The sequence below is a fragment of the Ictidomys tridecemlineatus genome, chromosome 1 (genome assembly GCF_052094955.1).
Source record: "Ictidomys tridecemlineatus isolate mIctTri1 chromosome 1, mIctTri1.hap1, whole genome shotgun sequence".
Lineage (NCBI taxonomy): Eukaryota > Metazoa > Chordata > Mammalia > Rodentia > Sciuridae > Ictidomys > Ictidomys tridecemlineatus.
The window spans coordinates 50,017,899-50,045,403 of record NC_135477.1 but is presented as its reverse complement, the minus strand read 5'-3'; the positions used below and the strand labels follow the sequence as shown (position 1 = coordinate 50,045,403).

Below are 27,505 nucleotides of genomic sequence, written 5' to 3'. Positions count from 1 at the left end.
GTGAGAAAAACCCAAGAAGGGAGAAACAGATAAAGGTGAACCCTGAAGGTCAGGTTCACAAATTAGACTTCATCCTAGCTGGTGAAAATCTACTAAAGGTCTTTCAGTAGGTTGATGAAAAGTATGTTTAGGGAGATTATCCTGGTATTGGACAATGTACTGCTTGGAGAAGGAAACAAGGGAAGGGCAAGGAGACCGTGGCAGTGGCTCAGTCATGAGGCAGATGGTGTCTCTCTTGACTAACAGCCTCAAGGCAAAGGCTGGAGCAAAAATGAATTCCTAGAGAGGAAGAGCAAGGAAAAATCAGCCTAAGTGGAGGACAGCAACAGAGCATTTCTGAGAAGGAGCTATTTTATGGGGGAAATAAAACGCAGGTCTGTTTATACATCACGGCTGTATCTCTAGCTGTATATGCTCCCAGCTATGATATGACAGACTGAGAATAAGTGTTAAAGACATGAAATCTGAGCACAATTAAGTGGAAATATGTCATCATAAAAAGTTTTACAACTGTCCACTTTTTTTGTGAATTGTAGTTCTTTATACATTAGAGAAATAAACCCCTTGTCTGTGTTCTAAATTGCAAATATAGATTCCCCCAGTTTGTCATTTATCTTTTTGACTTTGCTTATGATGTTTACCATGTCAATTTAAATTTAAATTTTTACAAATTCACATTTTTCATAACAGAAGGTTCTTAAAATAAAGTGACCTAATGCCAATACTGTTATATATTAAAATATAAAGGTGAGTCATAAAAATGTATTAGGACTGACAACAGCACTAATAAAATATGGATCACAAGAGCCAGCATTTATGAGCAAGCCCATGTGCCGGGTGTCATGCTGAGGACACTCCATGAAAGCCTCACAACTGTAAGAGGCAGACGCTACTATGAACTCACATTTTATAGGTGAACCTGTGGTTTGGAAGGCACTCAGCAAGTTCAAAGGGTTCTGAACAGACTGCCCTCAATACACACGGTGGCGTCTGAGAGAGCAGCAGGAGCAGAAAGGTCTTTTTTGCCTTCCACTGTTCTTCTCCCCTCTTTGGAGAGATGCCCTTTCCAGACCAGGAGAAAAGAACATCCTTATCTGTGAAGGACTCAGATACAGATACAAAGAAGAATCTGAACAAATAGGCCTTGCTGGTGTTGGGGCTCAGAAGATGATACTGATACTTTGTCAAAACCTAGCTTCCTTTCTTAGCTCCAGTTCCTGTTGTGGAATATTACGGAGCACTTGATGTTCAAGTTTTGGAGCTTTGGCATGTTGAGCACTTTGAGCTGAAGGAGACTGGAAGGGCTTTCTTAGAAGCTGCCTTAGAATCAAGGCCTCTCTGACCATCACTTGTTTCTCCTTTGGAAGCTCTGGGAGGGGCTCTCTGATGTTCTCTTATCTGTCTGAAGGAAATTCTTCCCTAGGAATCCCATCCTATCACATGAGAGAATAGACCAGAAGTAGATGGACACACACACACACACACACACACACACACAAATACAGATATATAGATATATTCTTTTCTTCATCAACTCTAAGTATAAAAATATATAAGTTCACCTGTTTCTTTGGGTTTTCATTTCTAAACTCTTCGTGGCATGTAAAACTAGGGCTGAATGATTTATTCTTATTAATCTGTCTTTAGTTACAGGGTTTTCAGCCTTGAACCTAGTGATGGGAGAGAAAAGAAACCTTTCCTTTCCTCCAAAGTAGGGTAGAAAATTGAGATTGACCCCAGACAGAATAACTCTAGAATCTGAGCCCTCTGACCCCGTACTCTACTACCCTCACCACGGCAGCTTTAAAACATGACCCCATTGAACCACAGAGAGGAAGACTATCACCAGACAACTCCCAAAGACTGACAGAAACACGTTCTTTGGCTTTCACTGCCACCTCTTTCCTGGACCTTGTTTAAGAGTCAGATGGCTCTAGCTCAGCTGGAAGAATTTTAATTGAATTCTAGATGAAAATAAGCACAAATCAACCTAACGGCTCCATTTAATTAAGTACTTGAATAGGGAAAGAGAAAAACGCTTAAACTACAAGTTTAAAAAAAGAAATTTGGTTGTTCTTTTGAAGTTAAAGTAGTTCATGAAAGGCAAAGTGTTCTATTGTTTAGAAAATAACAGATCTAATAAGAAATTTTAAAATTAAAAAAGAACCTAGTCACGGTATTTAAGTCACACTGAGCTTTTTCTCCTCTCTGTTGTTTTATAACAATTCCCTTGGGGATTTTGAAACCTAAACCACCTTCTTTTGAAAACATTCTCTCTGACACACATGCACAGAACTAACCTACTCCACAGGAACATAACAATGAATAGCAATACAAACCACAAAACAAATATTTGATAAGGAAATAAAAACAGAATTTAAGAGCCAGGCATGGTGGCACATGCCTGCAATCCCAGCAACTCAGGAGGCTGATAGGCAGGAGGATGGCAAGTTCAAAGCCACCTCAGCAACTCTCCGTCCAAAAATAAAAAGGACTGAGGATATAGCTTAGTAACAGTGTTCCTGGAGTCAATCCCCAGTACCAAAAAAAAAAAAAAAAAAAGTGTGTATGTGTGTGTGATATGTATAAATAATTTAAGACTGCCAGTATTTGTGATATCAACTAGTCAATATTAAGCATTGACTTGAATGATTTAAGGAGAAATTTTTTCTTTAATATTTATTTTTTAGTTGTAGTAAGACACAATACCTTTATTTTATTTATTTATTTTTATGTGGTGCTGAGGATCAAACCCAGGGCTTCGCACGTGTTACGTGAGCACTCTACGGCTGAGCCACAACCCTAGCCCTAAGAAGAAAATTTAATACTAAAATCAGTATGACATTTTGAAAATTGCAGAGCCAGACAGCTACTATCCTTTATTGTGCACGCACAGTACCATTGAAAATTAAGCAAACTTTTCCTATCACCAAGCAAAAAGAGAACTGACATCCACTGAGATGAAACATTTTGTGTCAAAACCAAAGATTCCTTGACAAAGAACTATAAGATAAAGTTCAACCATCCTAGCTGTTCCCTGTTCACATGATCTGAGCCTACCATTTTTAGTTTGCAGATGTTTGTTTCCTAGGGAGAGCACACAGGGAATTATTGATTTCTGGCAATATAATGGTATACACTGAAAGAAAACAAATGGCAAGATTTAAGGCTAACTGAGCTCATTTTCCCCTTGCATTCATTTCAAATATCCTACTCCTTCCTCTCATACTGGGTGTCACAAACATCAAAGACCAGAAATAACTCCAAATGCACAGAGGCTGCAAAACTGAGATTGGAAATCCCAGAGGTGGGACAAAAGGTAGAAAGGAACCTCATATCTGTGACCAAGGTAGGATAAAAAACATAAGAAATACGTAGAGTAAAGCTGAAAGGACAAAAATCATATTATTTTACTTTTTAAGGAACTGAACTAAACCACTAAGCTATATTTTCAGCCCTTATTTTGAGACAGGGTCTCACTAAGTTGCCAAGGCTGGCCTCAAACTTGTGATCTTCCTGCCTCAGTCTCCTGAGTAGCTGGGATTATAGGCATCACCCCCATATCCAGCAAAGAAACATAATCTTAAAGTTCTGTAAACCTTTCCAGGCCTGTCACACCCTAAGCTAGTCTCTCTCTGCCTGTCACACACTGCCACATTTCTGGGAAATCTGTAAACCTGAGGTCTGACCAATAAACACCTGAGAGTTACTGTAAATTCATCCACTTATGAAAATTATCCCGTGCACTGTTAATTAGCCCACCAATAAACAGATTAAGAGAGAGATGACATTTTAAGAGACCTATAATTTAGGGGACTTTCCAACATTATTTAATGATCAGATAATGGAGACCACATTAGCCTAAGGAACCTGAAAACGACCAGACTGATGTCATCCTCACATACCTTACCATACCTACCCTTCACCAAGTTTCCTTTAAAAGAAGAGCTTAGAAACCCACTGAGGGTGTCTCTCACTCCCAAGATGGCCCAGTCTCCCTTGAATGTGTACTCCCTGCTTTCCTAAATAAATCTTTGTCTCTACTGACATGTGCTGAAATGTTCTTTCATTGTGTATATCAAGGACCCCACATGCCCTAAGTCAAGTTCCCCTCTTCTCTGGGAATTCCTTAGGACCCTTTCTCAGAGACATCTCTTCTATGGTGACATGACCTCAAGCTATAAAATCAAATAAAGGCCAATTCCCAATAGCATAATGGAGACTCTGCTGGGGACCCTGGCACATATGGTTCCCAAAATGAAGCTCATTCTCTTTCTTCCATCCTAGAAAATGCAGTGCAACAAGGCCTTAGATCCTTTACTTCTGTCTGCAAATGTCGATGAGTGGCTAAAAGCAGGATTAAAGACTTGGCATCTTTGCCACCATCTTGCATCCATCTCTTTTGCTTAGGTCATCTTGAATTTCAGGGACAAGGTCTGACCAATAAACACCGTGTGATGAGTGGAAGCTACCACTCCCCAGGCAAGAGCAATTTTCTTATCTAGGAGAAGCACACCCGCCCCCATCCTGAGATTAATTATGGACCAGACCACGTATCATCAAGATCACCTCATTGGCAACTGTGAAAACCCTCCGGCTATGCAAATCCTCCATTCTTGCCCTCATTCCCCTTTTTATAAAACCTCAAAGCTGTTGTGAATCCCTCAAAGACAGGGCAAACAAAAAGCATTCCCTTGTCTTCCCCAAATAGTCACACTGATTAAAGTTCCTTTCATGCTTCTCATCATTTCCTTTTCTGTTTGGTTTTTGGGGTGAGTGGCCAGACTTAAAAACTTGGTAGATCCTCAGAGTCAGCCCTCTAGCCTAGGGCTTTGGTAACAGTAGAGGTCACACTGCTCAAAGATCCATCCTCCTTTTCTGTTACTGTTGAACCCAGGGGCACACTACCACTGAGTTATATTCCCAGACCTTCTTGTTTTTAGTTTTGAGACAGGGTTCCCCCTAAATTGCTGAGGTTGGCCTCAAACTTGTAATCCTCCTGCCTCAGCCTCCTAAATTCCTGGGATTATAGATGTGTGCCACCATACCCTGCCAAAGATCCCTTCTTTAAGAAAATCTACTTCTGATGCTGGTGGCCTCAGTGAACTATCTGTGGTCCAAACATGACTTAAACTTTGATAAGAGGAAATTCAGACTGGATGCAGTGGTGGACACCTGTAATACCAGCTACTCAGGAGGCTGAGGCAGGAGGATAGCAAGTTCAAGAAGCCTCAGCAACTTAAGAACTTAGACTCTGACTCAAAATTAAAAAATAAAAAATGCTAGAGGTATATACTTAGTGGTAGAAGACTTACCTAGCATGCACAAAGCCATGGAATCAATATCTAGTACCACATACACAAAAGGTGGGGTGTCTGTTTTAAAAGTCCCAAATTCAAAATATATGATGGGGCTGCAGGTATAGGCCTTGCGTAGCATGTGCAAGGCCTTAGGTTCAATCAGCACCACAAATTTTGTTTTTAAATACACACACATACACACAAATCCTATGCACTTTATTAGCTATTTTTGTATACTATGTAATATTTGGTATAACTAAAAACAAGTACAAGTGGTTCGTTAATGCAAATATTGAGAAGGATGTACTAAGTCTCACTTCCTAAGAAAGAATGCTTTCTACTGTTTCCATGTCTGCCATTAGACTTCTGAAACCCAAAGTAGCACGAACAGGAATAGTAAGTACAGGCTTAATTTGAAATTTTCCCAGTGTTTTTCTTCCATAATCTGTTTTACCAACTCCTACTTTGCACAATTACCCCATTTACACATAAAAGTAACAGTAATAACACTATTTCATAGTTAATCATAATGCTTAACCACTTGCCTCCCTACCAGGACAGTAAGAGGATGAGTGAAGACAGTCTGACAAGCACTTTGAGCTCTTTGGGAAAGCACTCCCAGGACAAAGTCTTGCTGTGGTTAAATAACACCTTTCATCTAAGGATCTAAAAGTCTTATGAAGCCCAGCTCATTAACCCTTCAAAAAATTGCTCTGATGTAAATCAGAGCAGAGCATTACTACACCCACTCAAAAGATAACAGACAGACAGGCTTGGATCACTAACATTGTGAGATACATTTAAGAGTTCCTGGAACCAGGCCTAGGATACAGACCAACAGAAAGATGTGACAAGGCTGTACGTGTGTGCCTCTCAAGTGGAATAATAAATCTGTACCAAAGAATGCCACATGGGGAAGAAGTTCCATCCTCAGGCTACACTATGCAATCAGAGAAGAGAAAGTGTTTACTTAGTACAGTAACCAAGAATGAGAAACAAATTATGTAAAAAGCTATAATCACAGTCCTTGGAAGATTCTAAGTGAAAAACCACAAAACAAACGATGGTAAATTTCAGAAGCATTCTTCATGAAAAAGGCCTCTAGGTATTAGATGAATAAGACTTTAGATAGTAAACAGAAAGATATGTAAACAGACTACAAATATAATAGATTTTGAAAACATAAGGGTTATTCATGTCATATTACTAATCTCACTTAGAATTAGGATCACAAATAAGTTTTTTTTTCCACAAGTAAGTTTGATTCAAATTTCTGTTTGTTAAATTTCCCCAAACCTAAAAAATGATGCTAAGTTTCTGCCAAGATATTGGACAATTCAAATTTTCAAGCCTTCCCATAACTTTCATTTTTCTTCTGGCCACATGCAAGAACATTTCTAATGAGAGCAAGCATGGGGGTATGCAGAGGCAAGAAAGAGATGGAAATCCAGCACATGCAGGACAAAACCTCCTGTCTACTTTAAAAATATGGCTGCATTCATTTGGGTCACTTCTAAATATCATCACAAAAGAATAAAATTGAAATAGTGAAACTTCACATCATGTACAACTACAAGAATGGGATCCTGGGGCTGGGGTTGTGGCTCATTAGTAGAGCATTTGCCTGGCATGTGTGAAGCACTGGGTTCCATTCTCAGCACCACATATAAAGAAATAAAATAAAGGTCCATTGACTACTAAAAAAAGAGGGGGATCCTAATTAGAATAAGTTATATTCCACATATGTATAATATGTCAAAATACACTTTACTCGTGTGTGTGTGTGTGTGTGTGTATATATAAAGAATAAAACTGAGCCTATTAACCCTAAGGTAAGTCATGGCCCTCACATACACATACGCACACCCTTCAGCTGTAAATTTATTTGGGTTGATGGTGCAGCTCAGTAGTAGGGATTGCCTAACAAGTATGAGGCCCCAGAGTGGATTCTTAACACCACTGACACCAAGAAAGTTAGGAAGGAAAGAGAGAGGGAGAGAAGAAGGGATCAAGGGAGGGGAGGAAGAGAAGGAAGGGGAGAAGAAGGAATAAAAAAAAAGAAATTGTACTGGAAAAGGAGGATAAATAGGTTCTCAGAGTAAACTAGACTTCAGTGCTTTCTGATGAATGACCACAGAGCCACTCTCTTCCCCAATTCCTCTGTCTCTAAAAGGGAGGCGATACACGGATGTTTTATACTTTACAGGATGGAATTCTGAGCTGTGTTAGTCAGCTTTTTGTTGTGTTGTCAAAATACCTGAGTGAATCAACGTGGAGGAAAGATTCATTTTGGCTCACGATTTGTGAGGTTTCAGTCTATGGTCATTGGCTCTGCTGCTCTGGGCCTGTGGCCGTGTGTACATCCTGGCAGGAACATGTGGTGGAGGAAATGGTTTACTCCATGGCAGCCAAGAAGCAAAAACAGACAAAGAAAGGGGCTGGGGTCCTAGGACCTCCCCCAGGGGCACACCCTCAATGACCTCATATATATAATAATGACTTCATTTCCCAACTAGACCCCACCTCCTAAAGGTCCCACTACTCCCAATAGCACCACAGTTGGAGACAAAGCCTTTAACACATGGGCGTTTGAAGGATGTCATAGATTTAAACTATAGTAAGCTCTATTATAGTTCTTATAACTTTCCGCTCATCATTCCAGAAGCTAAAAAACAGAGTTTTCTTAAAAGAAAAAAGGAGATGGTTTGTTTGGAACTCTGACATCTTATAGTCTCTGTAATCCTAATCTGATCACATAAGGTTGTGATATTTTTAAAGACCAAGGTAGGAACATTTATTTCAGAGTAAAAGACAACACGGCAAGTAGCCGCTATCCTAGCGGCATCTACAAATACAGTCTTAATTCTGCTCAAGATGCTACTTTTAATCTGAAACCTCAACCTGCAGTGATCAATGGTATGAGTCATTAATAAAAGCTACTGATAGCCAATAAAACGATGACATGATGCACTTGTAGAAGACGGAGGGCACCTCAGATCCAAGAAGAAAAGCCAAGGCCAGTCTGTGGGAGGAGTGATTCTTATTATCATCAGTTCTCTCTATAACGAAAGCAGCAAAAGGCTGCACGTACCTCAGTGGAACAGCTAGCATTTTTCAACCCATCAGCATGCCATTCCAGTTTCACACATGTCCATTAAAACAGTCCCAAAGCGCTTGCATGTCCCCAGAGCCCAAGTCCCCATCTCTACTGACAGGGATGACATTCCTTGCACAGAAGGGGAGCAGAAAATTCCCTCAGCCATTCTGTGCTCTCAAATCACCTGTCTTGGCTGCAGTTGAGCACGAGGAATGTTAATGGTTGGACCGAAGGAGGCAACAAATGGGGCCAGAAATGAAGGATTTAAAACCTCCTTCAAATAATCACTCAGGGTTGCACTTTTGGATGTTTGGCCTGAGCCTCACTGCTGATGTAAGGATTATCAAGTTTAAGACTCTGCTAGTAAGGCCAAATGACCTATTAGAGAGTGAATTAAAACTGCTATATACAAACAGGATGCCAGGCAGTTTTGCTGAGCACCTCAATATTCAAAATGCCAAGGGACTTCCCCACCCTGCAGAGACTTTCAATTTTGAAAAACAGCAAGAAAAAACATGGGGTGGGGGAGGAGCAGAGGAGAGAAGAGGCTGCGCTGACACAGCTGGAGCACCTATACGGGCCTCAGCACATGCCACACACACTGCTCTTTTCCACAGAATTGGCTTTAAAAATGGTGCCTGAGAATTCAGCCTGCTGCAAAATTCCTTCTCCAGAAAGCTCTGCCTCAGGCATGGATTCTGTCCTGCTTTACCAGGACGAAACTGCTCCAGCAGCTGTTGGCTGGCAGATTCCTCAACACCTACACCTGTGAGCATGAAGCCTGAGGGCTGCAGGATGTTTCTTTAGATAAGTCTCCCTAATGCTAATTAAAATTTGTCACCACTTTCATTTTCTGTTTCCTGTCTGATCATCTTCCCTTAGATGTTCCTCATCAGTGTCCCCCAAACAAATGCAACAGAAGGTAAGTACTTGATCTCTGCAAGAAACAGTTCTTGTACTTGTAAGTACAAGTCAGCAGAAGTGAATTCTGGAGGGGGCACAGGAAGCAACAGCAGAGGCGACTTTTTGGTCTGGGGCTTGAGGGAGGTTGAGCACTGAGTGCTGACTATTGTGGCAAGGCAACAAATTCAGAAAAAAAAAAGGTGAGAGAGGAGAACACAAGGTCATCAGCCCCAGCTCATCCCCACTCCAACTTCTGGAACATGAGGAGAGCATTCAGAAGTTAGCAAATCAGATAGCCCTAAGCAACATCAAGCAATGAAAAGGGTGTAATACATATAGTAACTGTCCAAAGAATGGCTGGGCTTGGAATGGCTCCTTGCAAGATGGGAGACAGACTGCCACATGTAATCAACTAAGTTATTTTCAACTAAGTCACTCCATTAGACAACAAGACACAAAAAAACACTTCACCTTCTGTCAGAACCATAGGAAACAAGCCTTCAGTACAACACCCTAGCTTTATAGATTGTGACACACTCTTAGGTTTCTATAATTCAGTTCAGAGAGCCTCCTTTCCTTCTGCATAAGGTGTGGCTAGATGTCTTATAAGCAAAAGGCTTTGGAAGAGAGAGAGAGGGTTATCATGCCCATGCAAGCCACAGGAGTTGGCCACTACAAACTAAGAAACTGGTAATCAATGCTTTAACCTATAACTGAGGTAGTAAGCTTGGAACTGGAGTTCTGGCTGACTTATATTCTGTTTTCTCACTTTTAACTTGTGACAATAATGCTTACATTTGAGTAATGATTCTAAAACTTTCTTACTGCTGGGACATGGGGAAAAGGCATCATTTCTTAAGAAGACATCACATCTTTTTCCATCAAAGTCCTCTAAAACTTGGAATAACAAGATACTCTTGGCACAAAGCTGCCCAATCAGAAAGAAATATTACTCAGCCTTAATAAGAAATGAAATTCTGATACATACTACAATATGAATGAGCCCTGAAAAACACCATGCTGAATGAAATAAGCCAGATACACAAAGACAAATGTATAATTCCACTTAGATGAGATACCTAGAATAGACATGTTCATAGAGACAAAGTAGAATTGTGGTTACCAGGGGCTTGGATAAGAGGGGATGGGAACTGTTAGATGGGAATGGGTATGGAGTTTTAATTTGGGATGACGACAATTTCTGGAGATGGAGGGTGGTGATGGTTGTACAGCAGTGTGAACACACTTAATGGTTAAAATGGTAAACATTAAGGATATTTTACAATTAAAAAAAATTATAACAGACCTAAGGTGAACCATAACCCAATTTACTGCATCTTCAAATTATACCTAAAATAATGAGTGCATCCCTAGAAATGAACACAGAGAGTACTGCCTGCCATAAGGACAGGTACTCTAGTCAAAGAATTCAAAGGAATGAGATCAGCGCAACCAAAGATGATTATTTATTCCCCAGCAATGTATCAAGCAATCATTTAGCATAAATATACTTAGTAGATATTCAATAAATATTACCAAATACTTATATTTCATTTTTATATGAACCAAAAATTATTTTAAGAAAAGTAATGTCAATCTCTTAATATTGTTGTATTATCATCACCTCTGCCAAACCATGGCCTATTCCTTATTACTGTGTTGGTGAGACCCTTCTGAACCTGTCATCATCACCCCCTCTGAGCCAAGACAACTCGTGGAAAACTCCCAATGCCACTGCAAAGAGGAACAGCCAGGGAAATGAATTCACAAGAGAGCAGAGGAGAAACATCATGTGTGAAGAGACAGCAGCAGAGCAGGGAAGGCACATCTTTCCAGAATGAATGTTGGCTTCTGTCAAAAATCAGCCAACTGCTCATTTTTCAGATTTATTTTAAAAATGGCTTCACCTCACTGACAGCTGTATCTTTGGGTGCTCTCATTAGTACCTTAAGACTTTATTTTCCAGGCAAAGTAACTCATGAAATAAATTCAGAGGAAAAGTCTTGGTAAAACACTGCTTGGATTTGAATCTTTCTCTCCAACCTACCTCCTAAAATAACCTAAATCAGAGGCTGTGAAACCAAACTAGAGCATTTCAAACTGCACTTTTTCCTTACATAAATCTAAAGCCCTAAAGAATCATCTAATCACCTGCCAGAAATCTTTCATATTTTTTAAAATAAAGTATGCCTCTAGTAGTGGACAAATATAAAAAGGCCCTCATAATTTTCTTCAATCTCCTATTCTTATGAGTTTTGTTTTTTAATCATCAAAAATGGAGGCAGAGCTGGGCATAGTGGGAGCAACTCAAGAGGCTGAGGCAGGAGGATTGCAAGTTCAAAGCCAGGCTCAGCAACTTAGTGAGGCCCTAAGCAACTGAGAGAGACTGTCTCTAAATAAAAAATAAAAAGGGCTGGGGATGTGGTTCAGTGGTTAATCTCCCCTCAGTACCATACCAAAAAAAAAAAAAAAAAAAAGAATGGAGGTAGAGATGTATTTTATTATTAGTAACAGCACTCATGTTTTGGCAAGATATCGTATCTCAATGTCCTTCCCAAAAGAACTTGTTCATGTTTCAACTTATCTAGTGCATGTCACAGAGAAGCATGCAACTATCGGTTATTTTTTGGTAAAAGTACAATTTTTATTGAAAATACTTCTTCTTTTTTGGGAGGATGGGTCATTGGTATGTTGTTGCCCAGTATGGCTCCCAACTCTGGGATTCAAGTCATGCTCCTGCCTCAATCTCCTGAGAGGTTTGGGACTATGGGTACTTGCCATTGTGTCCGGCACGGATGTATTTTTAAATAAAAGGAAATTAAATGTAAATTTAATCTCATTATTACCCATATCAGCTGAGTCTTGCTATGTGAAGTAATAAAATTACAAAAAAATTTAATTGAGAAATGAACTTCACTTGTTAATAGAGAATTGTGCACCTGAGCTACAGGTATATTTAATTTAGGACTCTCTTCTTGAATTGAGTAAACTCATTCTTAAAAAGAAACACAGGCCAGGGCTGGGGTTGGAGCTCAGTGGTAGAGTGCTCACGTCGCATGTGGAAGGCACTGAGTTCGATCCTCAGCACCATATAAAAAATAAAATAATGGCACTGTGTCCATCTACAACTAATATATATATATATATATATATATATATATAAAGACAAGAAACACAGGACCGATGCCATGGAGCATGACTGTAATCCCCACTTAAAAGGTTGAGGCAGGAAGATCACAAGTTTGAGGCTAGCCTGGGCAACTTAAGGAGACTCTTTCTCAAAATAAAGAATAAAAAGGACAACCTTGGGTTCAATCCCCAGCACCACAAAAGAAAACAAATGGCACAAAACAAAACATTTTCCAGGAAAGAATCAAGTAAATAGAAATTTAATAATATTGATTGTTGTTAACTAAATATTTAAGACATCATTAGGATATCCTGAGGGTCTATCAAATATGTGCATCAAACTGGTGAGGTGGCACACGCCTCTAATCCCAGCAGCTCAAGAGGCTGAGGCAGGAGGATTGTGAGTTAAAATCTAGTTTCAGCAACTCAGTGAGGCCCTAAGCAACTCAGTGAGACCCTGTCTCTAAATAAAATATTAAAAAGGGCTGAGGATGTGGCTCAGAGGTTAAGCACCTCTGGGTTCAATCCCTAGTACTAAAAACAAAAAAATAAACTCTAACTTTTAAGACGGGGGTAAGCAAACTTCTTCCACAAAGGGCCAGGTGGACACATAGTTCCCATCACAACTGTGCTGAATGATGCATGAACAGATGAGCATGTCTGTGTTCCAAAAAAACTATATGAAATTCAAATAAATAATACCATTTTTTCATGTCATGAAATATTCCTTTGATGTTTTTTCAACCACTGAAAAATGTAAAGATCAGGAGCTGGGGTTGTGGCTCAAAGGTAGAGTACTTCCCTGGCATGTGAGGCACTGGGTTCAGTCCTCAGATCCACATAAAAATAAAATAAAGGTATTGTGTCCACCTACAACTAAAAAAATAAAAAATTTTAAAAAAACGTAAAAATCATTCATGGTTTGAGGGCCAAACATAGGTGGAGACCATATTTGGCCTTCAAGCTAATTTGTGTAATCCTGCTCTGAAAGTTTCTGATCTGAAGTGCTGGGCAAAAAACACCCCCTCTGACAAACATAATGTTTCTGCTAATGATGCATAACAGAAAATTCTTTTTCTTCTCCCCTTCCAGAATCTGACTTCTATGGAAAACAGGTGTTTTAGAGTTTTTTGCTTGTTTTTTTTTTTTTTTAGTACTAGGGATGGCACCCAGGGGCGCTCTACCCAAATTCTTTTTAAATTTTTATTTGGAATCAGGATCTTGCCAAACTACCCACCCAGGCTGGTCTCAAACTTTCAATCCCCCTGTCTCAGTCTTCCCAAGTTGCTGGGATTATCAGCACCTGCCATTGCGCCTGGCTGTACATGGGAATTTTTTTTTAAGCTTTGGTGATTGCTAGGCAGCCAGAACTGGGGCTGAAATTCATGTTAATAGTTATTCTTATTCCCCAATTACTTAGCACCAAACCTCAGTGCCCAGGAACTGTTCAACAAATACTTGTAGAACTGGACTGAATTAAATCATTTCTGGGGCCCTGGGTTGGAACAGGAGGGGTGATGGTAAAGGGGTTTCTCACTGCTGCATTAGGGCCTGATGAGGGAGAATGAGGCTCTGTGGACAGACGCCGAGGCCTTTGGGTCAACCTTTCGTTTGTTTGATTGATTAATTGACTGACTGATTCATCCATCCATTTATTTATATATTTATTTTATAGTGTTGGGGACTAAAACCAGGGGTACTCTACTATTGAGCTATATCCCTAACCACTTTTATTTTTGAGACAGAATCATGCCATGTTGCCCACTCTGGTCTCAAACTTGGGATCCTCGTAACTCAGCCTCCTTAGGATTACAGGTGTACACCACTGGGCCCAGCTTTAGAAAAGAGTTTTAATCAGTTAATCCAGAAAAATTCCATGAGTGCTGCTAGATGCAAGATACAAGGCTAAGCAGTGAAGGACATATTAAAGATCCCCAATCAAAGCAGGGAGGAAGCTGACTTAAGAGCAGAGAGAAGGGCTGGGGTTGTGGCTCAGGGATAGGGCATTTGCCTAGCACTTGTGAGGCACTGGGTTCAATCCTCGACACCACATGAAAACAAATAAATAAAGGTATTTAAAAAAAAAAAAAAAAAGGTGGAGAGAGCTCCAGTGACAGGAATGGCCCTTAACATAAAGGAAGAGAAAGTATGTGTACTGGACTTTAAAAATAAGTAGGATTTGGAGGCAAAGATATGTGTAGGAAAGAAAAAAGGAGAGATAAGAATAAAATGTTTAAGGGTAACACATTAGGAAGTAAATGTTTAAAAAGCAGATTAAGAAGCACGAAGAAAACCAGGAGAGCCAAGCTGCCACTGAAACCAACAGAAGAAAAGCATTTGAAGGAGTAAAGGTCTAATACTCTCAGCGTGACTATTGAGGGAAAAAATAAAAGGAGGTCAAAGCACAGAACAAATAGGAGCTCTCAGCAACTTTTTTCAGTGACAGAAGTGAGAGGCAGGCTGAGGGAATTGAACAAAACACAGTTCAAAAGGGATGATGGTAGGAAACTGGTTGCATAGTATTTAATGAGAACAGAGAAATGGATCCTCATTTTGTTTTTATTTTGTTTTTATTTTTATTTTTTTTAGTATTTATTTCTTAGTTTTCGGCGGACACAACATCTTTGTTGGTATGTGGTGCTGGGGATCGAACCCAGACGAGCGCGCTACCGCCTGAGCCACATTCCCAGCCCGGATCCTCATTTTGTAATCAAAACAAAAATCACTCTATGAAAGATGCAGCTATCTTCTTAGAAACTTGCTTTAATATGAAACATTCTATCAGGCAATTGTTTCTTACATGGGTTAAGTTCTCATGCCCTTTGAAATCAAAGGGCTCAATTTTTGTGGTAAGATCAACCCTTTAAAAATGCTGTACCTATCATAAACAATTCAACAAGATATAACCAAGAATTCAAAAATCCTTTCTGGAAGATGACTTTTAAAACACACATCGAAACTTAACAAATGGGTAAGTATCCTATTCAACTCCTAAGCGCATTACTCTCTCTCCTTCTTTCCTTTTAAATTTTTATTTTGACACAGTTTCAGACTTACAGAAGACTAATGAAAAGGGTGAAATAAAAAATCCTTAAATATTTTAATCTTTCTTTTTTCATAGACAATTTGAGAAAAGCATTCCTTTAAAAATGAAGAAAAAAGAAAAGCATTCTTTGGCTGAACTTCCTGATTTTTGTTCTTTATAATGTGGATATTGCCAATAAATTTTGGCCATTTGGTTTAAAAACAGCTGGGGCTCAAGTAGCAAATATTGTCTACAATATGGTCCCAAATTGTAGAAAAGCAATACAATATAGCTCATTTAATAGAACTCCTGTTTAAAATGTACCGACCGGCTTCTTTGATCTGTAGGTAGGTATATTCCACTACCTATGCCTCATTCTCTCATTCCTCCCCTCCTGAGACTCTAGTTAGATACACAGTGAATCTTCTGACTCTTATCTTGTGTCTTATTCTTTTTTTTTTTTTAAAGAGAGAGTGAGAGAGGAGAGAGAGAGAGAGAGAGAATCTTTTTTTTTAATATTTATTTTCAGTTCTCGGCGGACACAACATCTTTGTTGGTATGTGGTGCTGAGGATCGAACCCGGGCCGCACGCATGCCAGGCGAGCGCGCTACCGCTTGAGCCACATCCCCAGCCCCGTGTCTTATTCTTTCTTTTGTGATTTTTACCATTCTCTCTGTCTACACTGCATTCTAGATAATTTCTTTTGATGTAACTTCTAGTTCACTATTTCTATCTTCAGTTATGTCTAATATGCTGCTAAACTCACCCACTACATTTCATACAATCCTTCCCTTCCCTTCCCCTTCTCTTTCCTTTTATTTCTCAGTACTAGGGATTGAACCTAGGAGAGCTCTATCACTGAGCAACATCCCTAATCCTTTTTTTTTTTTTTTTTGATACAGGGTATTGAACCTAGGGGCACTTAACCACTAAGTTACATCCCCAGCCCCTTTCTGTATTTTATTAGAGACAGGGTCTTGCTGAGTTGCTTAGAGCCTCTAAGGCCTCGCTAAGTTGCTGAGGCTGGCTTTAAGTTTATGACCCTCCTGCCTCAGCCTCCTGAGCCCCTGGGATTACAGGCATGTGCCACTGCACCAGGCTCCTAATCCTTTCTATCTTTTGTTTTGAAACAGGGTCTCCCTAAATTGCAGAGGTTGGCCCTGAATTTGTAACCCTCTTGGCTCAGCCTCCCAAGTCACTGGAATTATAGATATGTACTACCCCATCTGCCACCTGCCACAGTTCTAGCATTTCTATTTGGTTCTTTTTCAAAACTGCTATTATCATTTTTCTTTTTAGATTAGCTAGAGAAAAATATCCCAGTTTTGTTCAAGGAAATCAGGTTGATCTTCATGACTGAAGGTCAGAGAACTATAATTATGGGGTTTTAGCTTCAGAGAGAGGAAATAAAACATCAAAGGCAAGAAGAAATGGAGAGATAATTAGCATAATTTCTTAAAATATAATTTTTAGAACTAATCAATCAATATGTACAATATATTTTCAAAGTAGGTTTACTTTATTGCTCAATAAGATGATTTACTTCATTGCTCAACATATGATTTTTGTCTGTTTTCTAGCAAAATTTAATCATTATATGTGTGAAATCGATAAAGGCAATTTACTTTTGAAAACAAAAAAGCTTATAAAGGAAGTGACATTTGCTTAGTGACTTGACTTATATAAGATTAAAATCTCAAGCCACAGACACATCAAGTAGTAAAAATGATACCATAGCTATAGGGAAAGTCAAAAGATATTAAGTTCAAATTGCTATTATTTATCCTGCTACCAGAGTGCAACAGAAATTTACTAATAAGACATTCAGTGAAAAACTTCCTGAAATTTTTGAGTTTTAAGGAAAAAAAAATCTAAAAAGCCAAGTGATTAAAAATTATTTTCAAGAAGAATATATAACATGGCTGAATATGAAATTAGATAATAAAAATCAGATAATAAAAATTTTTTCTTCCTCAAGTAAAATAACATACTTTTGTTTGTAATATTGGGAAAGGCCTCACATATGCTAGGTAAGCAGTGTACCACTCAGCTACATCCTCAGTCCAAAATAATATACTTTATAAGTGCTACTATTCCTTTGCAATTATTAGTATCTTTTTTCTGGCTAGCGATCAAACCCATGGCCTTGCTCATGCTAAGTGCTCTACCCAGCTACATCCCCAGCCTTCATTAATACCTTTTTTTAAAAAGTTATGAGACTCTTGGAATCTGGTCCAGCATAAAGAAGTTCAGAAGTCCCCATTCCATTCTAATAACAAGTAAAAAGCTGAAAAGACTAAAAAAACAATAACTCTTTTTAGATCTTCAGAGAAATGAGGTCAAAGGATAAACTGCTGTCCCCAAAACTGAAAACACACACAGGAGGATACAATGAATCACAACTTACCACAGCAGAAAGGAGAAACTTCCAGAGTAGGAAACCCTAAAAAGCAATTGACACACTGCTGGATCCTGTGTGTGTGGACAAGTTTAATAGTAAAAAAAAAAAAAAAAACACTACAACAGAAATACACGGTAAAGCACTTGCCTAGCATGTGCAAGATTCTGGGTTGAACTCCCAGTACTGCAAAACAAACAAACAAACAAACAAACAAACAAAACCTACAAAAAGCCTACAGCTAACATTATAATTAATGGTGAGAAACTTGTAGCTTCCTTGCTAACATCAGGAACAAAGCAAAGATGTTTCCTCTCACCAGTGCCTTGAAATCCTAGGTAAGCAGTAAAACAAGAAAAGGAAATAAAAGATATACAGATTGAGAAGGAAGTAATAAAACTGTCTTTATTTGCAGACAATGTGATTATCTGGGTAGAAAATTCAAAAGAATTAGACCCTCTTGAACTAACAAGTAATTATAGCAAGCTTGTGGGCTATAAGATCAATACACAACATTAAATCACTTTTCTTTCTTTTTTTAAATTTTTAATTGTTGATGGACCTTTACTTATTTATTAATTTATATGTGGTGCTGAGAATCGAACCTCACACATGCTAGGTAAGTGCTCTGCCACTGAGCCACAACTTCAGCCCTCAATCACTTTTCAGTGAACAAGTGGGGTTTACAATTAACAATAGTATCATTTACATTAGTATCTCAACAGTGAAGTATTCAAGTGTAAACCTAACCAAATATGTGCACCATCTACCTTAGAAAACTCTAACAAAACATATCAAAGAAGAACTAAATAGATATTTCATATTCATAGATAGGAAGACTGGATACTGTCAAGGTATTAGTTCTTCCCAACCTTATCTGCAGATTTAAAACAATCTCAATCGAAATCTCAGAAAGGTCATGTGCAGTCATGCAAACCTCTAATCACAGCTACTCAGAAAACTGAGGCAGGAGGATTGTAAATTTGAGGCCAGACTGGGGAACTCAGTGAGAAGTTGCCTTAAAATAAAAAACAGGGCTGGGGATGTAGCTCAGTGGTAGAACATACCTGGGTCCATCTACTCCCCAGTTCCATCCCCACCAAAAAAAAAAAAAAAAAAAAAACAACTCAGAAAGCTATATTATGGATATTGACAAAGTGATTCCTAAGTTTATATGGAAAGACAAAAGATCAGAACAGCCAATTCAATACTGAAAGAGAACAAAGTCAGAGGACTGATACTACCCAACTTTGAGACCAACTACAAAAGGACAATAATCAAGACAGTGTGGTATTCACAAAAGACACATAAATGCTTGGAACAGAATAGAGAGCTCCAAAAGGACCCACATCAGTTGACATGTAGTCAACTGATCTTGGACAAAGAAGCAAACCTCATTTCTCTGCAGATCTAAAAAGATCAAAATAATCTTCTGTTTCTTTCTTTTTTTGAGGGGGGAGGGATACTATTGGGACTAAACCCAGGATCATTCTATTTTTCAGCTATAACCCCAGTCCTTTAAAATTTTTTTTTTTTTGTAGATGGACACAATACCTTTATCTGTTTATTTTGTGTGGTGCTGGGGATCGAAGCCAGTACCTCATGCATGCTAGGTATGTGCTCTACCACTGAGCCACAACCCTAGTCCCCAGTCCTTTTTATTTTATTTTTGAGACAGGATCTCAGAAGTTCTCCAGGGAAGCCTTGAACTTGCAAGTCTCCTGTCTCAGCCTCCCACAATAGCTAGGATTGCTGGCAATGTGCCACCATGCCCAGCAAAATTGTCTTTTCAACAAATGGTACTGGAACAAATGGATATCCACATGCAAAAATATAAATCCAAATAGCAACCTCACTCTCTTCTCAAAAATGAACTCAAAATAGATACAGACCCAAATTTAAATGCAAAACAATCAAACTCCTAGAAGATTACATAGAAGAACACTTAGACAACCCTAGATATGGCAATGACTTTTTAGATATAACAAATGATGAAAGAAAGAATTCATAAGCAGAACATCATTAAAAACTTATGCTCTGTGAAAGACAGTATCAAGAGAATAAGAAGTCAAGCTACAGACTGAGACAGGTCCTGCTATTCCTTTTTCATCCTTCCCCTTCACCACATCTCCTTACAGAAATGTGTCTTTAAAAAGACACAGGGGATAGAGGACTGTTATCTCCAAAACACAAAAAACTGTTTCAAGAAAACAACTGATTATAAAGTAGCTCAAAGATCTGAACAAATACTTCACTAAAGCTGAAATACAAGATGGCAAATATGTATATGAAAAGATGTTCAACATCATCATTAGAGAATTCAAGTTAAAAAATAATGAGATACCACTATAAACCTATCAAAATGACCAAAACCCAAAACAATGACTATACCAAATGCTGGCAAGGATATGGAGACACAGGAACTCTCAATCATTGCTGGTGGGAATGCAAAACAGTACTACAGCCACTGTGGAAGACAATTTGGCAGCTTTTTAAAAAAACTAAACATACTTTTACCATTTGATTCAAAAATTACACTCCTTAGTATTTATTTATCCAAAGGAAATAAAAACATATCTGTACAAAAGCAGCACAGAAATATATATGGCTTTATTCATAATTGCCAAACTTTGGAAGCAACCAAGATGTCATTCAATAGGTAAACAGGGCGAGGGTTGTAGCTCAGAGGAAGGGTGCTCATGAGGCACTGGGTTCGATCCTTAGCACCACATAAAAATAAAGGTATTATGTCCACCTACAACTAAAATATAAATGTTAAAAAAATAGGTAAGTTAATAAATAAACTGTTTCATCCAGACAATGAAATACTATTCAGCACTAAAAGAAATTAGCTATTAAGCTATAAAAAAGTATGCAGGAAACATAAATGTATAAATAATAAACACATACAATCATGTAAAAGAAGTCAATCTGAAAAGGTTACATACTGTAGGATTCCAACTATCTGATATTTTGGAAAAGGCTAAATTATGGAGGTAGTAAAAAGGTCAGTGGTTGACAGGGGCTGAAGGAGAGGGAGGATACACAGGCAGAACAGAGGATTTTTAGGGAAGTGAAACTGCTCTACATGGTACAACAGTGGTAGACACAAGCCACTTATACATTCGTCCAAATTCACAGAACGTATAATACTAAGAGTGAATCCAAATGTAAACTATGGACTTGGGGTGATAATGATGTGTCAATGTAGGTTCACCAAGGGTGACAAATGTACCACTGTGGGGCAGCAGGGGATGCTGTGCATGTGCACAGATGGAGTATAGGAGGACACTGTTTTGCTCAATTTTGCTGTGAACTTAAAACTACTCTAAAGTCTATTAAATACTTTTTTAAATGGCTACATAGTTCTAAATCTTACCTCTTTTCTCTCTTCCCTAGAAAAAGTAAAAATTAATTTTTTTTCAACACTTCAAAACCAAATATTCACTCAAAACAAGCCCCTCTACACTGAGCGCTTAAAAACTTAATTATGTCTTTGTTAGTCTTTTGAGAGACTGACTAAAAAATTGCAAAGTCAGTAATATGGCGGGGGCATTTTTCTACTTTCTGACCTTGGTAGTACTTGTGTTGTTTATGATTATTTGTTAAACAGGGCATACATGCTTTATGGATATATTTTTTCAACAAAAATAATAAATAGTATGTTTTTTTAAAAAAACAAACTCCCTTGTACAAAAAATTCTCTAAATTGAACAAAACAAAGATCTCATTTAAATCAATTCTTTCTTTGAAATATTTTTTTAGTTGTTGATGGACCTTTATTTTTATTCATTTATTTATAATTGGTGCTGAGACTCAAACCGTGTACATGATTGGTAAATGCTCTACCACTGAACGACAAACCCAGCCCTTACATTTATTCTTCATGAACAATGCAAAATATCAATGCAAAAAATAACTGGTTCATTGAAAAGATGAACACAAAACTGACAAAACTTTGGCTAAATTAATCAGAAAAAAATGACAGAAGATTCCCATCCCCCAACACCTCCAAAAAAAGATTAGGGATGAAAAAGGAGACTTTACAACAAACAACATTGAAATTCAAAGGATCGTTAAGGAATATTTTGAAAAACTATATGGCAACAAATTGGAAAATCCAGGATAAGTGGACAAATTTCTGGGCACATGTGACTTATCAAAACCAAGAGGATATAAAAACTCTAAATAGATGAATAATAAGTAATAAGATTGAAGCAGTAAGAAAGAGACTTCTAATAGCTAAGCACACACAAAAGAAAAAGTTCCAGGTCCACCTAGGCAACTGAACAAGACCTTATCTCAAAATAAAAACTGAAAAGGGATGGGGATGTAGCTCAGTATAGAGCACCTATAGCTTCCACTCTAGTACTAAAGGGAAAAAAAAGTCTCCCAACAAAGAAAAGCACAAGTCTGGATGGATTTACTCCTGAATCTTACCAGACTTTTAAAGAACTAACACAAATGCCCCTCAAACTATTCCATAAATTAGAAAGGGAGAAAACACTTCCAAACTCATTCAATGCAGCTATCATTATCCTGCTACCAAAATCTGGTAAGGACACAACCAAAATTAAAAACTACTGACCAGTATCCATGGTGCAAAATGCATGCAAAAAACACTAAGGGGGAAAAAACTGAATTAAATACTTGCATTTCGGGGGCCGAGGCTGTGGCTCAGTGGTAGAGCACTCGCCTAGCACGTGTGAGGCCCTGGGTTCGATCCTCAGCACCACATAAAAATAAATAAAATACAGATATTGTGTCTAGTTACAACTAAAAAATAAATTTAAAAAATACTTGCATTTCAATAGCACATTAAAAAGATCATAAATCATGATAAAGTTGGTTTCATTCCAGGGTTACAAAAATGGTTCAACATATACAAATCAATAAAGGTAACATAATTCATAAATAAATTCAAGGATAAAAATCCCATGATCCTCTCAATAGACATGGGAAAAGCCTTTGATAAAATTCAACATCCCTTCATGATAAAAGCCCTGAATAATATAGGTACAGAAGGATCATACCTCAACATAATAAAGGCTATATATGATGAACTTAACAGGGAAAAATGAAAAGTGTTTACTGTAAGATCAGGAACAAGACAAGGGTGTCTATTCTCATCAATTAACATACAAAAATCTATAGCTGCTGCTGCTGCTTCTTCTTTTTTATTTTTTGGTAGTACTGGGGACTGAACCCAGGACTTCACACATGCTAGGCATAGGCTACATCCCCAGCCCTCTCTTTATTTTAAGAGAGGGTCTCACTAAGTTATCCAGGCTGGCCTTGAACTTGTAATCCTCCAGCTTCAGCCTCCTGAATTGCTGGGATTACAGGTCTGCACCACCACACTATGCAATTAGTAGCTTTTATATACACCAGTAATGAACCTGCTGAGAAAGAAATCAGAAAAGTAATCCCATTCATAATGGTCACACACACAAAATAAAATACCTAGGAATACCTAATTAAGGATGTGAAAGACTTCTACAATAAAAATTACAAAATATTAAAAAAAGAAATTGCAGAAGGCACTAAAGATAGAATGACATTCCATGTTCATGGATTTGGAGATTAATATTATTAAAATGGGCATACACCCAAAGTTATTTACAGATCCAATGCAATCCCCACCAAAATACCAAAGACATTCTTCACAGAACTAGAAAAAACAATCATAAAATTCATATGGATACTCAAAAGACCCAGAATAACCAAAGCAATCCTGAGCAAAAAGAGCAATGCTGGACACAATACCTGATTTCAAAACACACTACAGAGCCATAGTGACAAAAACCACATGATCCTGGTGTAAAAACACACATAGACCAATGCAGCAAAAATAGAGGACCCAGAAATAAATCTATGCACCTTTAGCCAACTGATTCCCCCAAAAAAGTACCAAAAACACACTGAAGAAAGGACAACCTCTGCAACAAACACTTCTGGGAAAAACAAATATCAACATGTAAAAGATTAAAACTAGATTCCTATTTCTCAACCTATACAAAAATCAACTCAGAAGGACCAAAGATCTCTAAGGCCCGAAACGTTAAAACTACTAGAAGAAAACAACAGGAGAACCACTTCAACTTATTGGCACAGGCAATGATTTCCTGGATAGATTCCAACTGCTCAGGGGAAAAAAGCAAGAACTGACAAATGGGATTACATCAAATTAAAAAGTTTCTGCACAACAAAGTAAACAATATCCAGAATATATTTTTAATATACTTTAATTTAAAAAACCCAACAGTCTCATCAAAAAATGGGCAAATGACCCCAACAGACACTTCTCAAAAGAAGACATGCAAATGGCAAATAAATATATAAGAAAATGATCAATATCTTTGGTCATCAGGGTAATACAAATAAAAACTACAATGAGATTCCATCTCACTCCAGTTAGAATGGCTATTATCAAAAAAGGAAAACTTGGGCTGGGGATGTGGCTCAAGCGGTAGCGCGCTCGCCTGGCATGCGTGCAGCCCAGGTTCGATCCTCAGCACCACATACCAACAAAGATGTTGTGTCCGCCGAAAACTAAAAAAAAATAAATATTAAAAAAAAAAAAGGAAAACTAAGAGATTCTGGCCAGGCATGCCTACAAACCCAGCTACTCTAGAGGCTGAGACGAGAGGATATCAAGGGCAGTCTAGGCAACTTAGCAAGACCCATCCTCAAGAAAAAAAAAAAAAATTAAAAAGGGGGAGTGGCGCTGGGGATGGGGCTCAACTGTATAATGTCCCTGGGTTCAATCCCTAGTGCCAGAAGAGAAGAAAAAAAAATGCTGGTGAAGATGTGGAGAAAAAGGAACCCATGCTGGGTGCAGTGATGTACACCTATAATCCCAGCCCCTGAGGAAGCTGAGACAGGAGGACTGTGAGTTCAAAGCCAGCCTCAGCAACTTAGTGAGGCCCTAAGCAACTTGGTGAGACCCTATCTCTAAATAAAATATAAAAAAGGGCTGGGGATATGGCTCAGTGGTTAAGCACCCCTGGTACCAAAATTTAAAAAAATAATAAAAAAAGAAAAAGGAACCCATATACACTGTTGGTGGGAATGTAAATTAGTACAGTCATTGTGGAAAAAAGGATGGAAGTTTCTCAAAAAATTAAAAATAGAACTACCATATGATCTAACTATATATCTCTCCTGGGATTATATGTGAAGGAAATGAAGTCAGCATACAAAAGATATATCTGCATTTCCAGGTTTATTGCAGTATACACAACAGCCAAGATATAGAATCAGCCAAGGTGCCTATTAACAGGTAAATGGATAAAGAAAATATGAAATACACACACACACACACACACACTGGAGTATCACTCAGTCATAAAGAATAATGAAATCCTGTTATATGTAAGAAAGAATGGATGAGACTAGAGGAATCATGTGAAGTGAAACAAGTCAGACAAAAAAACAATTACCCATGTTTTCTTTCATATGTGGAAAATAAAAAATAAAATAAAGATGACCTGGAAGTAGAAGAGGGACTTTTAGAAGCAGGAAGTGGGGCTGTGGGAAAGCACAAAAGAGGGGACAGTGAGAGAGGGTAGAAGGAAGGGTAGATATAATGAACATGAGGAATGTACATTAGATGCTTGTATGGAAATGTCACAGTGAAACACATGAATCTGTACAATTAATATATGTTAATAAAAAAGAAAAATTATTCATTCTGACTGTTCTCTTAAGGACTCTAAGGAATAGAGATGGGACCAAAACAAAAATAAATGAAATACCTGAGTGACTTGCATTCACACCTTTCAAGAAAAGTCTCCATGTGGTAAAAGAATTAAAACAATTGCAGGCAAAAGGATCAAAAATTAACATAGTTAGTTTAATATTCTCTTTCCAAATCAGAGACTTATTTTTGAAGTAGAAAAGGCACAAATTCTTCTCCCTTGTACTTGGCTTATATTTTCCAAATTTTTTGAAGTGCCTAAGGAAATGGTACTTTTACTGTGTCCTTTGATTTTGGACCTGCAGTCCTTGCCATTCCTTTTCAAATACCTGACCTAGCCTTTATTTGTGCCATATCACCTTCTCTAAAGAGTACATTATAGGGCTCAAATGCCGCCTCTTCACTGCAGTCAGATGCTTTGCTTGTGAGCAGTTAATATTATATCCCTGTTCAACTGGCTGAGAGCAAAATCTTAGAAAACTGACTCTAGTGCTTTTAAGCCATTTCATAACCCCCAAGCAGACTGCCATTACTTCTCTCTCCTGAAGCTGGCAATTAATGACCCTCCTACTTCCAGCTAGGGAGGGAGCTGTTATTCCCCTGCAGTATGTCTCTAGGTCAGCATGAGTGCTCCAATTTCATGGTGATCACTGACTACAGCTATCCAAACAGTATCTTTGTTGCTATCTCCTAGAAACAGAATGTCTCTGAGGGGACATCATCCTATTAATGTGGCCTAGCTAGTCTTCACTAATACATCTTCTTTTAGAACTGTCAGTCCGCCATTAAAAAAAATAATAATAATTGAATATGTTTTTTTTTCCTTTTCTGCTTTCAATAACACAGGAGAATCATCCTTTCATTTTTAATTCTTCATTCAAAGCCTGTCTTAGGGAAAAAAAAATCTTATTTTAACTGGGGATAACCAGATGCTAGTCTATTACAGCTGCAACAACTTTAAAAAGCTGTACAAAAGAAAAATGTGGCTTCCACATCCTAAAGCCATTAGATTTTTTTTTCTTATTAAGGTACCCAGAATACAATATTATATTGAGCCAAAGGACCAATTTTCTTCATGGAGTAGAATAGCAATTGGCTGTTACTCATTAAATTCTTACAGCAATGAGCAATGACTTTCTTTCTTGTTTTGTTTCTCTTTGAATAGTTGATGAAGTTGACTTTTTTTTCCCAAGGCTACCTCCTAGCATCAGCATCCCTGATCTTTGGCCTATGTAGCTATTAATATGCTGCACACATATACTTGGTTCCTTAACAACCAATGCAGTTAACCTTTCTGTTTATTCCAAGTCAGTTCCTATCTTATTAGTGAAAATTGATTTTTTCTTTCTTAACATAATAATTTAATCTGATACAAAAACATATATATATATACACACACATATATATGTACATATATATTTAAATTTTATATATATACACACATAATTCACTGGTTTCCTAAATTCTTATTTTTTTTTATTTCAAGGGCTTCAGGGGTCATGGGTTTTCATGTTCTCATTGAGGAAAACATGTCCATTTGTGGTTAATTCCAAAAGACAGTATACTATAGCTACTTTACAAATATATAGTTATTACCTTGTGTATTTGGTAGGAGATAAACTATGCAGCCCAAAATTTATCATTATTCTCAAAGAAAATCTGATTCCCTTTTAGGTGTAAAATTATCTTTTCTGAAGCTAATGATTAAGGAGTAAAATATTAGAATTTATACTAAAAAACACTTTGTCCTAACTACCTGTGTTCAAGGTACTTCTCTTATACTACTTGATACCATCATTATATATGTATCTGCCTGTTAATTATCTATATTCCTCAAAGACAGGAAACTCCTAGAAGGTAGGGATTATGTAATAATGACTATTTCATCTTCAAGGCACAGGGTCTAGAAGATGGTATACAATCATGTAAGTGCTGGTATTACATTCAATGTAA

At 37.9% G+C, this 27,505-nt stretch overlaps 1 protein-coding gene across 6 annotated transcripts in view; it reads right to left on the bottom strand.

Moving 5' to 3' along the window:
- Ascc1 (activating signal cointegrator 1 complex subunit 1) overlaps positions 1–27,505 on the bottom strand; it is a 95,152-nt gene that overhangs the window by 5,624 nt on the left and 62,023 nt on the right. Inside the window, exons 10-11 of one of the 6 annotated variants that reach the window (XR_013435483.1) lie at positions 17,863–18,187; positions 102–17,751 (exon numbers count right to left, since the gene is read on the bottom strand). The exons of the other annotated variants lie outside the window; for them this stretch is intronic. The gene's annotated coding sequence lies outside the window, so the exon portion shown is untranslated. Of the gene's footprint in view, positions 1–101; positions 17,752–17,862; positions 18,188–27,505 lie in introns of those variants that run through there. 6 annotated transcript variants of the gene reach the window in all.